Genomic DNA, 13,108 nt, shown 5'->3' with positions numbered 1-13,108 from the left:
TCTGAACAAAGTGTCCCATTCCGGTATCTCCTTAAGCCCCCATATGCCTCAGCCGCATCCACCTGATTCAATGGGAGGACCATCAAACAAACAGTAGTGCCCTCCTTGGAGCCAGCTCCATGGACATTCTGGATAAACCCCTGCACAATGAACCTGGATGGGCTGGGCACTATATCCTGACAGCTAAAAATCACCTCCCCGTCAGGCCCTGTTTCCCCAATTTTCGAGTGACCAACTTTCCAGGGGTGGACAAAGAAAAGGCTTCGAAGCTACTCTGTAGGTCTCCTTTACACATGGGTAAATAATTAAAGTTTCCAAAGTCCTAGATGACCATCAGCCACTTTCAACTCTGAGGGGGAGAGCTGACGGGTGGTGATTTAACCTGAGGATCACCGCACCTCAGGTGAGGGGCAAGACTGAGGAATCGGGCCTTCATGAATTTCTCAGCCAGTATGGGGATTGAACCCACACTGTTGGCTTTGCTCTGCATCGCAACCAGCCGTCCAGCCCTGAGCTAAACCAGCTACACAGGATAGTATCGACATTAATGACTGGGAGGAGCTTCCTACCGATCATTCAAAATGGTGGCAACTTGCCCATCAACCTGCATCACGTTTTGAAGCGTCACTTCTTAATGATGAGGCAAAGCTGTGGCAGAGAAGGAAAGAAAAGGAAGCAAATCCTGTACTGCGGCTCCCACTTCCCAATGGTGTGTCCTGCCCTCTGTGCCCAGGGATCCGCAGATCGAGAATCAGCCTGTTCAGAAACATGATGACTTGTGGCAGAAACCCACAAACCAGCAGTCGTCATCCTTGAGACGAGGGACAGCCAGTGACGATGGGGTGTGCTGTCGTATTTCTTTCCGATAATGCTTTTGTGAAGTGCCGTGGGATGGTTACTGTCGTATTGGGTGTTCTGGTTCACAAACAAGCCAACAATGCTGGAAGTGGTGTAACGCTATTTTATTAACTGTTCAACTATGCTAACATACTGTAAACGTGGCTATAAGCAATACCAGCTTAACGGTGGACCCTTTCCTATCACTAGCAATGGTGAGGCACTCAGCACATGGTCAATGTCTGTGATGCAGGCTGTGAGCTCTGTGCTCTGAGCTGGCTGCTACTAGAATGAGCGGGAACTCTCCTGTCCCCTGTCTTTATAGTGCTTGTGCTCTCACTGGTGATTGACTGCGGTGTTATGTATGCTGGTTGGTCCTACTGCATGTCCATCAGTGTGTGTATGTGATTGCACCATAATGTACTGATGTATATTATAACATCCTTCTTTTTTACAAAGACCATGTGCCTATGTGAGAATAAATAACGTGTAATGAGTGTATCTGACCATGTGTGTGCAGTACTTACATAACTATGTACATGAGGCTAGTCTATATACACGGGAAGGTGCCTGGTGCAGAGAAAAGAAAAACAAGGTGTTACACCAACGACAAAACTAATAACAAATGCTATAAACAAACTAGTGAAATGCTGAAACAGGGTGAAAGAACAAAGCATTGAGTCCAACATTGTAAGGCTCATAAATCAAGTCTCTGAGGTGGGCGGCGAATTCGGGTTGACCGTCAGGGTGGCACACCACTCGTCGTCTGGATCAATGCTGTGTACCAACAGCGGCTGGTGCTTTCGATTCGGGGACAGCCTGTTCTTGGTTATGACAGCGACTCGAAAAGGCTCCCTGTCCTCGGTGTCACTGGTCTGCATGAAGTCAGGATCGGACTCGGTGAAGGTGGGTTGAATTGCCTGAACATTCCTGCGAGGTTGGTTAAATCGTTGCGAGTTGGCAGGCTGGGCTGCTCGACAGCAGGCAACATAGTGGCCAAGCCTGCCACAGCGTAGGCACTGTCGCGATTTTGCAGGGCATTGCCGCTTTAAGTGGGCAGAGCCACAGTTGCCGCACGTCGTGACGTCAGTGCGTTCGTTGCGCCACCGCGCATGCGCGGTACGGTCTTGCATGGTGCAGGCCTGCGCATCGCATTCCTCCACGTCACCGTCCCCTCATTTGGCGCATACAAGCACGGGAGGCCTCGGAAAGCACGCAAAATGGCCGCCCTCCTCCAGACTGCGGCCCGGGAGGTATCTGATCGTTTGGACCCATTCCGGCTCATGGGGCCCTTGCCGTGCCGTTTCAGCTGCCTGTATGTAGGCGTACTGGCTGGTGGCATTCTCATGCAGGACACAGGTCTCGATGGCCGTCGCTAGGGTTAGTTGCTTAACTTTAAGGAGCTGCTGACGTAGGGTGTCCGACATGACCCCAAAAACAATCTAGTCGCGTATCATGGAGTCGGAGGTGGGCCCGTAGCCGCAGGATTGCGCGAGGATGCAGAGGTGTGTTAAATAGGATTGGAAATGCTCGTCCTTACCCTGCAAGCGCTGCTGGAACAGCTACCTTTTGAAGCTTTCGTTGACTTCAACACTGAAGTGTGTGTCGAATTTGAGGAGCACCGTCTTGTACTTGGTCTTGTCCTCGTCGTCCGCGAATGTCAGGGAGTTAAAGATGTGGATGGCATGTTGCCCAGCCGTGGAGAGAAGAAGGGCTATCTTCCTGATGTCCGATGCATTCTCCCTGTCCATGGCCTCGAGGAAGAGCTGGAAGTGCTGTTTAAATATCTTCCAATTTACCCCGAGATTGCCAGCGATGCGGCGCGGCGGCGGCGGGTTGATGTTCTACATGCTGTAGGATGCCGGAATGCTGAGAAATTGCAGGTCGGTCTCACAAGTGCTAGATTGCGGCCACTCCTTGTACCATGTCGTGTTGGGTGTTCTGGTTCACAAACAAGCCAACAATGCTGGAAGTGGTGTAACGCTATTTTATTAACTGTTCAACTATGCTAACATACTGTAAACGTGGGTATAAGCAATACCAGCTTAACTGTGCACCCTTTCCTATCACTAGCTATGGTGAGGCACTCAGCACATGGTGAATATCTGTGATGCAGGCTGTGAGCTCTGTGCTCTGAGCTGGCTGCTGCTAGAATGAGCGGGAACTCTCCTGTCCCCTGTCTTTATAGTGCTTGTGCTCTCACTGGTGATTGGCTGCGGTGTTATGTATGCTGGTTGGTCCTACTGCATGTCCATCAGTGTGTGTATGTGATTGCACCATAATGTACTGATGTATATTATGACAGTTACTGCAAGTTGTTTAAGTAGAATTATCGCCAAAGCCATGCTATTACTGAATCGCAGAGCGGACTCGAAAGTCCAAATGGCCTGTGCCTGCTCCTGCCACTCATGATTTTAAAGGCATTATACAAATATCGTTTTTTGATCTTCTTTCCTGCAATATATTCTGAAAAAAGTGACATAAGGGTGGTGTTATGCATTCATGTATGTTTCTCGTTGGAACACAGTCACTTTAAGAGTCTGATCATGTGATGTCTTGATGACGTCATTGGCCATTTGAGCGGGAAAACGGGCAGTCTATCTTTACAGCCTGTTGAGTGAACCTCTTTCCATTAAAGTTCTTGGGCAGGATTCTCCGTCAGCTGGCGCCGAAATGGTGAAATTGGCGATTAGGCAGAGAATAGGCACTGATTTGATGTCAAATCGCAATTCTCCATCACCTCAACAGTGGCGTCAATGCGGTCCAGAACACATGTACAGTAAACCCTGCCTGCATACCTTTAGCGGGCCGGACTGGGTATTCTCCAGAGCCTCCGCGATTCTCTGCCTCCAATGGGCCAAGTTCCTGACACCGCAGTTCACTTGTGCTTTTAAAAATCGGGACTGCTGTGGGAAAGAGAGAGGTTACAGAAAGTGTCCAACATTGCCGTAGTTTGCTGACAGTTGTGCCACTGGCCGTGGGGCTTCTGCCAGGACTGGGGGTAGTAGCGGGGGTGGCTAGGAGGTGGGCTGTGAGCTGACCCAGCAGCTGTATGGCCACGCTCCAGCACAACCAGTGCCACCTTATTGGCTGGCAAGGTGTATGTGGGGAGTGTAATGTGTATATGCGGCTGCAGCTTGTCAGCCTCCCGAGTGTCAATCACGGACCCGGCGAATCCCGCACAGTTTTTCATTGGAATCAATTGTGTTCCACGTGCCGCCGGTCCCAGCCCTTCCACAGTCGCTGAATCGATCCAGGTTCGGCCCCAGGTTTGCTGTCATGAGAGTCCATGAATTTTGCATCGACATCAACACATGGGACGGGATTCTCCGATTGCCGACGCCGAAATCGCATTCGGTGATTGGCCGGAGAATCCATTTTGACACCGAAATCGGGGTGGTGCCTGTTTTTGGATGCTCCGCCCCCTACAAAACGGCATCGCCGCTGAGTACGGTGCATGCGTTGGGATGGCCTCAAGACGTAATCTGAAGGCCCTTTCCCGATACTCCGTTCCTGATGGGCCAACTTCCCGACGGCGTGGATCCCTTGTGGTCTGAGTTTCCGTCACTCGTGTGGCGGCTGCGGACTGTGTCCAGCACCGCTACAGTCGGTGGGGAGCCGCTCTGCTGGCCAGGGGGATTTCGGCGGGGGCTGGGGCTGGCAAAGGGGGTTACGGGGGGCACTATCTGGCAAGCTGGGTCCGCACGTGGCCGGTGCCATGTTGTACGGCGCAACCGCTGCAGGTCGCCGACGCGCGCATGCACGGCCACGGACCCGGCGATTCCTCCGTTCGTATGGCATGGAAAACTGGAGATTTTATGTGGCGCGGCCGCTAGTCCCCCACCGCGCGGAGCATCAGTGCAGGGGCGGCGGCAATTTTTTGGTCGTGATACCTGACACGTGCTCCGGACATAGCCTCAGAATCGGAGAAACCAGCCCTTAGTCTCAGAAATGGAGAATCCCGTCCTTTATGTGTTTGTATCTTCTTGGACTGCAAGCCTAACCTTTAAAATTACCACAGGTTGGGCAAGCTTTGCATCTGTACTCCAAAGCTTTCACAAGGTTGGTCACACAACCAAACAGACTTCCTGCATGTGTCACATGTGATCCATAGGTAATGCGACAAGAATTACAAGACCTTGCCTGTGGGTCCAGGGCAAAATATGGAGAATTTCTAAACAACAATGCTCAGGATATACAATATTATTTTTATCTTACAACCCTAGTTTCAATGGGACTTTATACTGTACACCTGTGGAGCACATGAAACCCACAGTGATGGCATGTTACCTAGAAAGCCCTGCAGGGGCAGCATGGTGGCACAGTGGATAGCACTGCTGCCTCACGCGCCGAGATCCCAGGTTCGATTCTGGGGAACTGTCTGTGTGGAGTTTGCACATTCTCCCCGTGTTTGCGTGGGTTCGCCCCCACAACCCAAAGATGTGCAGGCTAGGTGGATTGGCCATGCTAAATTGCCCCTTAATTGGAAAAAATGAATTGGACACCCTAAATTTATTTAAAAAAACGAAAACCCTGCAGGCAGAAAACAGAAAACCCGGTGAATAAAGTAACATTACATTTTAGATTTATGTACAACATGCTTCAGAGCACTTGGCTGGTGGATTATGTGGGTAAATATTGGAGTGTGTGTAGTTTTTAAATAGCGTTGAGACTCAATTTAACAGGAATTTAGTTAATGGAGTATATTCCAATTGTTGTCAATTTTACATATCAAAACATTTCCATTAGATTTAATGGCCTCTACAGGACTGACAATAATCATTTCATTGACCCAGATCTGGAATGCTGGGTTAATTTGCACTTTTGTTACCTTAAGGGTGCAAATGCCTGAATGGTATCAATGATTACTGGTCGCATGCAGTCTATTAAAGTAAACATTCCTTACAAACTGAATTATATACTTCCTATTCAGCCTTCAGACATCTTTTATGTCCCATTAACCTTTAACAACATTTGTCTGGCAAATTGCTGTTTCTGTTAGAAGTAAAACGACAAAATGTTATACTTGATGAATTGACTTGTTTAATTGAGAACTGACTCACTCTTGTAAAATTCACATTTGTTGATATGGGATCATGTTACCTATGAGAACGCAAAAGAGAAAATGCTTATCGCTCCCACAGAATGTGTGTCCTGCTCTGATCCCCGTAGGATTAATAATTTTTTAAAATTCAAGCTTATAGTTGACAGCGGAAAGGAGAACAAAACAAAATTCACGTTTTAAGACTTTTACCGTAGTGGCAGGCTAAAAACATGAGTGACTCAACACTATCTTTGGAGGCAACGTATACTTTAAACTACAGAACCAAAATTTGCCCTTTTACTTTCAACAAAATGTAAAAACCCAGTTCATAGATATACTTTGCATTATCCTTAAAGTAGACATTTGACATTCCCGGTCCACAATCATTCTTAGCTCCTGAATGTTTACATCTGTTCTTTTACTTTCCCAGTCTAACAACTTTCAACCTAAGAACTGTCTTTCCTAATACTTTTTCCGCTAGCTAAAGCTAGGTGAATCTTCCAGCTTCTTTTCAAATCCTTACAAATTTGTTTTTTTCAATCCAAATGCGAGTTCCCAACTACATCCCTGCACAGTAATCCAGAGAGATTTTCAGCCTTGAGCTGCTCTCTCACTTCCAGATACTGGAAGACTAACTTTGTAAGTTTCAGAAATATCTTGAAAAAAACTTGCAACTTGATCCCACAAATGTTTTCCTAAGAATTCTCCCCCTCTCACAGCCCATCTCCATGGCAATGTGAATCACATGGGCCTTGTATCCAGTAGAAATACTGATTATCTATTCTTTAGACCTGAAATCTATTTTATCATTGGAGTAAATATGCAGTCTAAAGTATAATACGGAGGCATGGGATTCAGGGAGATTTAGCAGTTTGGATTAGAAATTGGCTAGCTGGAAGAAGACAAAGGGTGGTGGTTGATGGGAAGCGTTCAGACTGGAGTCCAGTTACTAGTGGTGTACCACAAGGATCTGTTTTGGGGCCACTGCTGTTTGTCATTTTTATAAATGACCTGGAGAAGGGGGCCGAAGGATGGGTGAGTAAATTTGCAGATGACACTAAAGTCGGTGGAGTTGTGGACAGTGCGGAAGGATGTTACAAGTTACAGAGGGACATAGATAAGCTGCAGCGCTGGGCTGTGAGGTGGCAAATGGAGTTTAATGCAGAAAAGTGTGAGGTGATTCATTGTGGAAGGAATAACAGGAAGACAGAGTACTGGGCTAATGGTAAGATTCTTGGCAGCGTGGATGAGCAGAGAGATCTCGGTGTCCATGTACATAGATCCCTGAAAGTTGCCACCCAGGTTGAGAGGGTTGTTAAGAAGGCGTACGGTGTGTTAGCTTTTATTGGTAGAGGAATTGAGTTTCGGAGCCATGAGGTCATGTTGCAACTGTACAAAACTCTGGTGCGGCCGCATTTGGAGTATTGTGTGCAATTCTGGTCGCCGCATTATAGAAAGGATGTGGAAGCATTGGAAAGGGTGCAGAGGAGATTTACCAGAATGTTGCCTCGTATGGAGGGAAGATCTTATGAGGAAAGGCTGAGGGACTTAAGGCTGTTTATGTTAGAGAGAAGAAGGTTAAGAGGCATACAAGATGATCAGAGGATTGGATAGGGTGGACAGTGAGAGCCTTTTTCCTCGGATGGTGATGTCCAGCACGAGGGGACATAGCTTTAAGTTGAGGGGAGATAGATATAGGACAGATGTCAGAGGTAGGCTCTTTACTCAGAGAGTAATAAGGGCGTGGAATGCCTTGTCTGCAACAGTAGTGGACTCGCCAATACTAAGGGCATTCAAATGGTCATTGGATAGACATATGGACGATAAGGGAAGAGTGTAAGATGGGCTTTAGAGTGGTTTCACAGGTCGGTGCAACACCGAGGGCCGAAGGGCCTGTACTGCGTTGGTAATGTTCTATGTTCTAACCACTGTAAATACAGATACAGCTGCCATTATCGCCAAGTGTGAACACCTTTCACATTCTTTCCAGCAAAACAACCCAGGCCTCCAATAATAATAATAATCTTTATTGTCACAAGTAGGCTTGCATTAACACTGCAATGAAGTTACTGTGAAAAGCCCCGAGTCGCCACATTCCAGCACCTGTTTGGGTACACAGAGGGAGAATTCAGAATGTCCAATTCACCTAAAAGCACTTCTTTCAGGACTTGTGAGAGGAAACCGGAGCACCCGGAGGAAACTCACGCAGACACGGGGAGAAAGTGCAAACTCCACACAGACAGTGAGCCAAGCCAGGAATCGAAACTGGAACCCTGGTGCTGTGAAGCAACAGTGCTAACCACTGTGCTTACATGTTGCTCATAAAGCTTTAACAACTACCTTGTTAAGGACTGTTGTTAGGCATACCTCAGAACAGGTCAAATGGAGCTGTTCATTTCACCTTAACTCAAAGACTCAGTCCCAAAATAAACCCCATATGTGCAACAATCCTCAAGTGGAAAGAACATTTTTGCATGGATAGGCTGTCATATTGAGATTTCTAACAACACCAGACGTTTTTGACTGTGTCTTACCTTGTAGATAGAAAAGAGCCCATTAGTCACCCCAGTGATTGAGATTTGAGCTTTATTTAAAATCTATGGTGACACATAGAACATAGAACATAGAACATACAGGGCAGAAGGAGGCCATTCGGCCCATCGAGTCTGCACCGACCCACTTAAGTCCTCACTTCCACCCTATCCCCATAACCCAATAACCCCTCCTAACCTTTTTGGTCACTAAGGGCAATTTATCATGGCCAATCCACCTAACCTGCATGTCTTTGGACTGTGGGAGGAAACCGGAGCACCTGGAGGAAACCCACGCACACACGGGGAGAACGTGCAGACTCCGCACAGACAGTGACCCAGCAGGGAATCGAACCTGGGACCCTGGCGCTGTGAAGCCACAGTGCTATCCACTTGTGCTACCGTGCTTTTTCCTTTTTCCTTAACTGATGGACATCTGTCAAATCTTAATATTTCAGAATTGCTGCTGGACATGGTCAGGTAAAATATCAGCACGTTTTAATATTTCAGCTGCTGACTGCCCTGCTGTGAATTCTCAACATTATCTATTTTTTTCTCCATTCCATTCCATTAAGTCCAGTAGTCACTGCGGCACAGAATCACAGAATTGTTATTAGTGCAGACGGTGGACATTTGTTCAATCGCATCTGCACCAACTCTCCAAATGAGCATCATAGCTTTGCACCACTCCCCTGCCTTTTCCCCGTACCCCTGCACATTGCTTCTATTCAAGTAATCATCTGATACCCTCTTGGGTGCCTTGATTGAACCCACCTCCACCACACTGTCATGCAGCGCATTCCAGACCCAAGCCAGTCATTGTGTGCAAAAGCTTGACAGTACCTCACCATTTATTTTCAGCCCGGTCTCAATGCTGAGGCAGAAAGCTGTGGCTTCAAGCGCCACCTGAGTGTATAAACATCACCAGTGATGGATACAGCAGTGCTGTACTGTTAGATGGGTTGTCAACTTTATGATACTGAGGTACCATCTGTCCCCATAGATAAGGGTTCTCATGGTATGACTTCAACAGAGAGCATTGACATTCCCTTGTTGTCCTGGTCACAAGTATCCCTCAAACAAAACAATTAACAGCTGAGTAGCTGGTCCTGTACCTCATTGTTGTCTGTGGGATCTTGCAGTGTGCAAATTGGCTGTCGCATTTGCTTATCTTAAACATTGTCACAGGGTATTAGAATCATAGACGTCTACAGCACGGAAAAGGTTCTTTGGCACATCGTGTCTGTGGCAGTCAAAAACAACCACCTAGCTAGTCTAATCCCATTTTCAAGCACTTGGCCCATAGCCTTGTCTGCCTTGGCATCACAAATGGACATCTAAATACTTCTTAAATGTCATGAGGGTCTCTGCCTCCATCACCATTTCAGGCAGTGAGTTCCAAACTCCCACCATTCTCTGGGTGACAAAGTGTTTCCTCATTTCCCTGTTAAACTCCTGCTCCTTACCTTAAATCTATGCCCCGTGGTCATTGATGTGTCCACCCCGTGGTCATTGATCTGTCTACCAAGGAGAAAGGTTTCTTCCCGTCTACTCTATCTATGCCCCTCATAATTTTATACATCTCAGTCATGTCCCCCCTCAGTCTCTACTGCTCCAAGGAAAATAACCCCAATGACTGCATTTCAAATGTATTCTATTGGCTGTAAAACACTCTGGAATCGCTTGAGGATTTGAATGTGGTAGCCATCCTTCTTGTAAGACAATGATTTGAATGGTGGTGGTCAACTCTCCAGGCTCAGGAGCCCCATTCTGACATGACAGTCTCTGCTGCATTTGCTAAAAAGGCAGAGAGTAGACCGAGAAGGCGTACAATTGACCGGTCTCTATTTTCTCTGTGCGCTGCAGTTGACTGGCTGAGCTTTTAGTTTCTGCTTACCTTTTCCAATGGCCCTCCAAACAGTCAACCTCCAGATGTCACAGCTGTTAGCAATTTTCTCCCAGTTATCAGTGTCAATGTCCACAATCTTCATATCTCGGTTGCAATGTCCTTGTCGTAGAGGTATGGATGCCAAGGGGGCCATGGCCCAGCGGTCAATTCATCATGGGGTATATAGCCGTCAAATGAATGTGGTTGAGTCAGCACGGGAATTGTTGGCTCAGCAATGAGCTGAATGAATCAGCACACTCCGGGACCCCTGAGTTGGTGACCTTGCCCTGCCAAGAGATGCCAAGGGTATGGCATATCTTGAAAGACCATAGATAAATACAAATTCATTACTCATTCATTGACATTTCTCAACGACCATCATAGGCGAGAAATCTCAAAACTGACTCAGATCAGAAGTATGTCAACTCTCACGAGGACTGATGAATATGTTTCCATTTAGAAGTCAAAAATAACAAACATGAAGTGAGAGAATCCACAAGACAATGTTTTTTAAAATAATCTTTATTGTCGCAAGTAGGCTTACATTAACAGTGCAATGAAATTACGTGAAAATCCCCTAGTCACCACATTCCGGTGCCTGTTCGGGTATACGGAGGGAGAATTCAGAATGTCCAAATCACCTAACAAGCACGTGGGACTTGTGGGAGGAAACCGGAGCACCCGGAGAAAACCCACGCAGACACGGGGAGAACGTGCAGACTCTGCACGGACAGTGACCCAGCGGGGAATCAAACCTAGGATCCTGGTGCTGTGAAGCAACAGTGCTAACCAATGTGCTAACGTGCCGCCATTGTGACCTTGTGTAGCTTTCAAAACGAATTGTTCACAAATATTCTGCAATTTTCAGAAGCATTTTTCTGGAATTGAATTAGACAACTATGTACGCTCATCACTGAAATGTGAGGCAGCCCTGTTGGCCACTGCTGTTCATGAAACAGTCGCGTTCTTCTAAACCTGACTGCGACATGATTACTTATCCAGTCTGCTTTTCTTCTTTCTTCTAACATAAAATCTTCCTTGCAGCAAATTAATTCATCAAATGAGTTGGCCCCTGAAACAAAATCATAAAAGCAATAGTTCAAAGAGTTATCAGGTTTCATGCAAACAGACAGTTATTTCATCTGTGCTGGTCCAAACACCGGCAACCAACTGCTATCTGCGGGGAAACAGAAAGAAATAGAAAACAAATCTAAATAAAACATCTTTTTTTTAAATAGCAGACTCATAGAAATATTGGCATCTTTACACAACCAGCCATCTGTTTGTTATTTAATATGTGGGAATAGATGGGGTAATGAATTTGTTCCTGGAGCGTTCAGTTACAAGGGAGCACATGTATCCTTCTCACACACAGTAGTTGAAGTGAAATGTTGCTATTTTAATCCCACCACAAAGCAAGTGGCAAATGAACTTTCATAGTTGACTCAGACTTTAGAAAAGTACTTACAGCACAGTCATTGCAGCAGATCGATACAATTATTTATGTTCCACATGAGCCTCCTCTCACCATTAACTCAATCAACGTATCCTTTTCTATTTCATTCCCCTTGTGCATTTGTCTAGAATCATAGAATGCCAACAGTGCAGAAGGAGGCCATTCAGCCCATCAAGTCTGCACCGACCCTCTGAAAGAGCACTCTGCCTCGGCTCACTCCCCATCCTATCCCCATAACCCCACACATTAATCATAGCCAATCCACCTAACCTGTACATCTTTGGACTGGGAGGAAACAGGAGCACCCGGAGCAAACCCACGCAGGCACGGGGAGGACGTGCAAACTCCACACAGACAGTCACCCTAAGCTTAAATCAAATCCGGGTCCCTAGCGCTGTGTGGCAGCAGTGCTAACCACTGTGTCACTGTGCCACCCGTGCATTGTTCTGGTCCGGAATTTGCTGTCAGTTTCACATAAGCAATGTCAGTGAATGCTAACAGTTTCCCCTTCGTAACCAGGGCGAAACACAGGTCATCAACTTTATTCAAAGATTGGTCGATTACATATTTGAATCCCAGTGATCATTTCTCGTTATTTTACTGCAAAGATCACTTGGACTGCCCATCGGCGTTGGGAATGCAATATAGTACTTCACTGAAGTAGATTGCGACCAGCTCTGAAAGAGAAAGAAATCCGTCCAACATGTGAGGTGCCAAGGCACAAAAATATTCCATTGGCGTTGAAAGTAAGACTCTCTCAGAGTTTAAAATGTATCGATCAACAATTACTACACAATTACTTTACAATGTAAATAATTTGACCGCTAAAATAATTTTACTCCTGCTGATAAAGACTAAATAATGGTATCATCCTGTGCGGGCTTTTGCGTATGTTTGTGGAACACGCAACAACTTTACAGAAGAGTCCTCAACCAAACTGCACATTACGAGGCGGGGGGGGGGGGGGGGATAAATTGAATTAACATAACCACCCCAGGGCTGTAAAAAGGTGCATTAATGAATTCTATGCAAAGCCAGAGGAAAAAAACTAAATAAATTCAAGAGTTATAGCGTACAACCTGGACAATTACTATATTTGACCTCATGGACTCATGTCTCTATTCAGGGCCATCTGCTGAAATGCCAGTTCCCATTAAAATGGAGCTGTTCTGGAAAGATTTGTTTGGTTGCTGCTGTTAATGATGACACCAAAACAGCAGAGGAGACACAGACGTTCATAACGCAAGACCTCAAGTCTGAAAATACGGTGAAGAAATAAGGATATTTCTTAATGGTTTCTTTTAGAGAGAGGGAGAGAAACAGAAGAGGTCGTTTTTTTTTTAACAGGCATG

At 46.3% G+C, this 13,108-nt stretch overlaps 2 long non-coding RNA genes across 2 annotated transcripts in view; one reads left to right on the top strand and one right to left on the bottom strand.

Annotated features, from left to right (window-relative positions):
• LOC140391366 (uncharacterized) overlaps positions 1-13,108 on the top strand; it is a 39,439-nt gene that overhangs the window by 16,312 nt on the left and 10,019 nt on the right. The window lies entirely within an intron of this gene.
• The window catches only part of LOC140391367 (uncharacterized), a 58,304-nt gene continuing 56,043 nt past the window's right edge, over positions 10,848-13,108 (bottom strand). The window contains exon 3 of the long non-coding RNA XR_011935011.1: positions 10,848-11,372. This is a non-coding gene — a long non-coding RNA (uncharacterized lncRNA). The remainder of the gene's footprint in view (positions 11,373-13,108) is intronic.

The sequence above is a fragment of the Scyliorhinus torazame genome, chromosome 15 (genome assembly GCF_047496885.1).
Source record: "Scyliorhinus torazame isolate Kashiwa2021f chromosome 15, sScyTor2.1, whole genome shotgun sequence".
Classification (NCBI taxonomy): Eukaryota; Metazoa; Chordata; class Chondrichthyes; order Carcharhiniformes; family Scyliorhinidae; genus Scyliorhinus; species Scyliorhinus torazame.
This window is presented reverse-complemented; position numbering and strand designations above follow the sequence as displayed.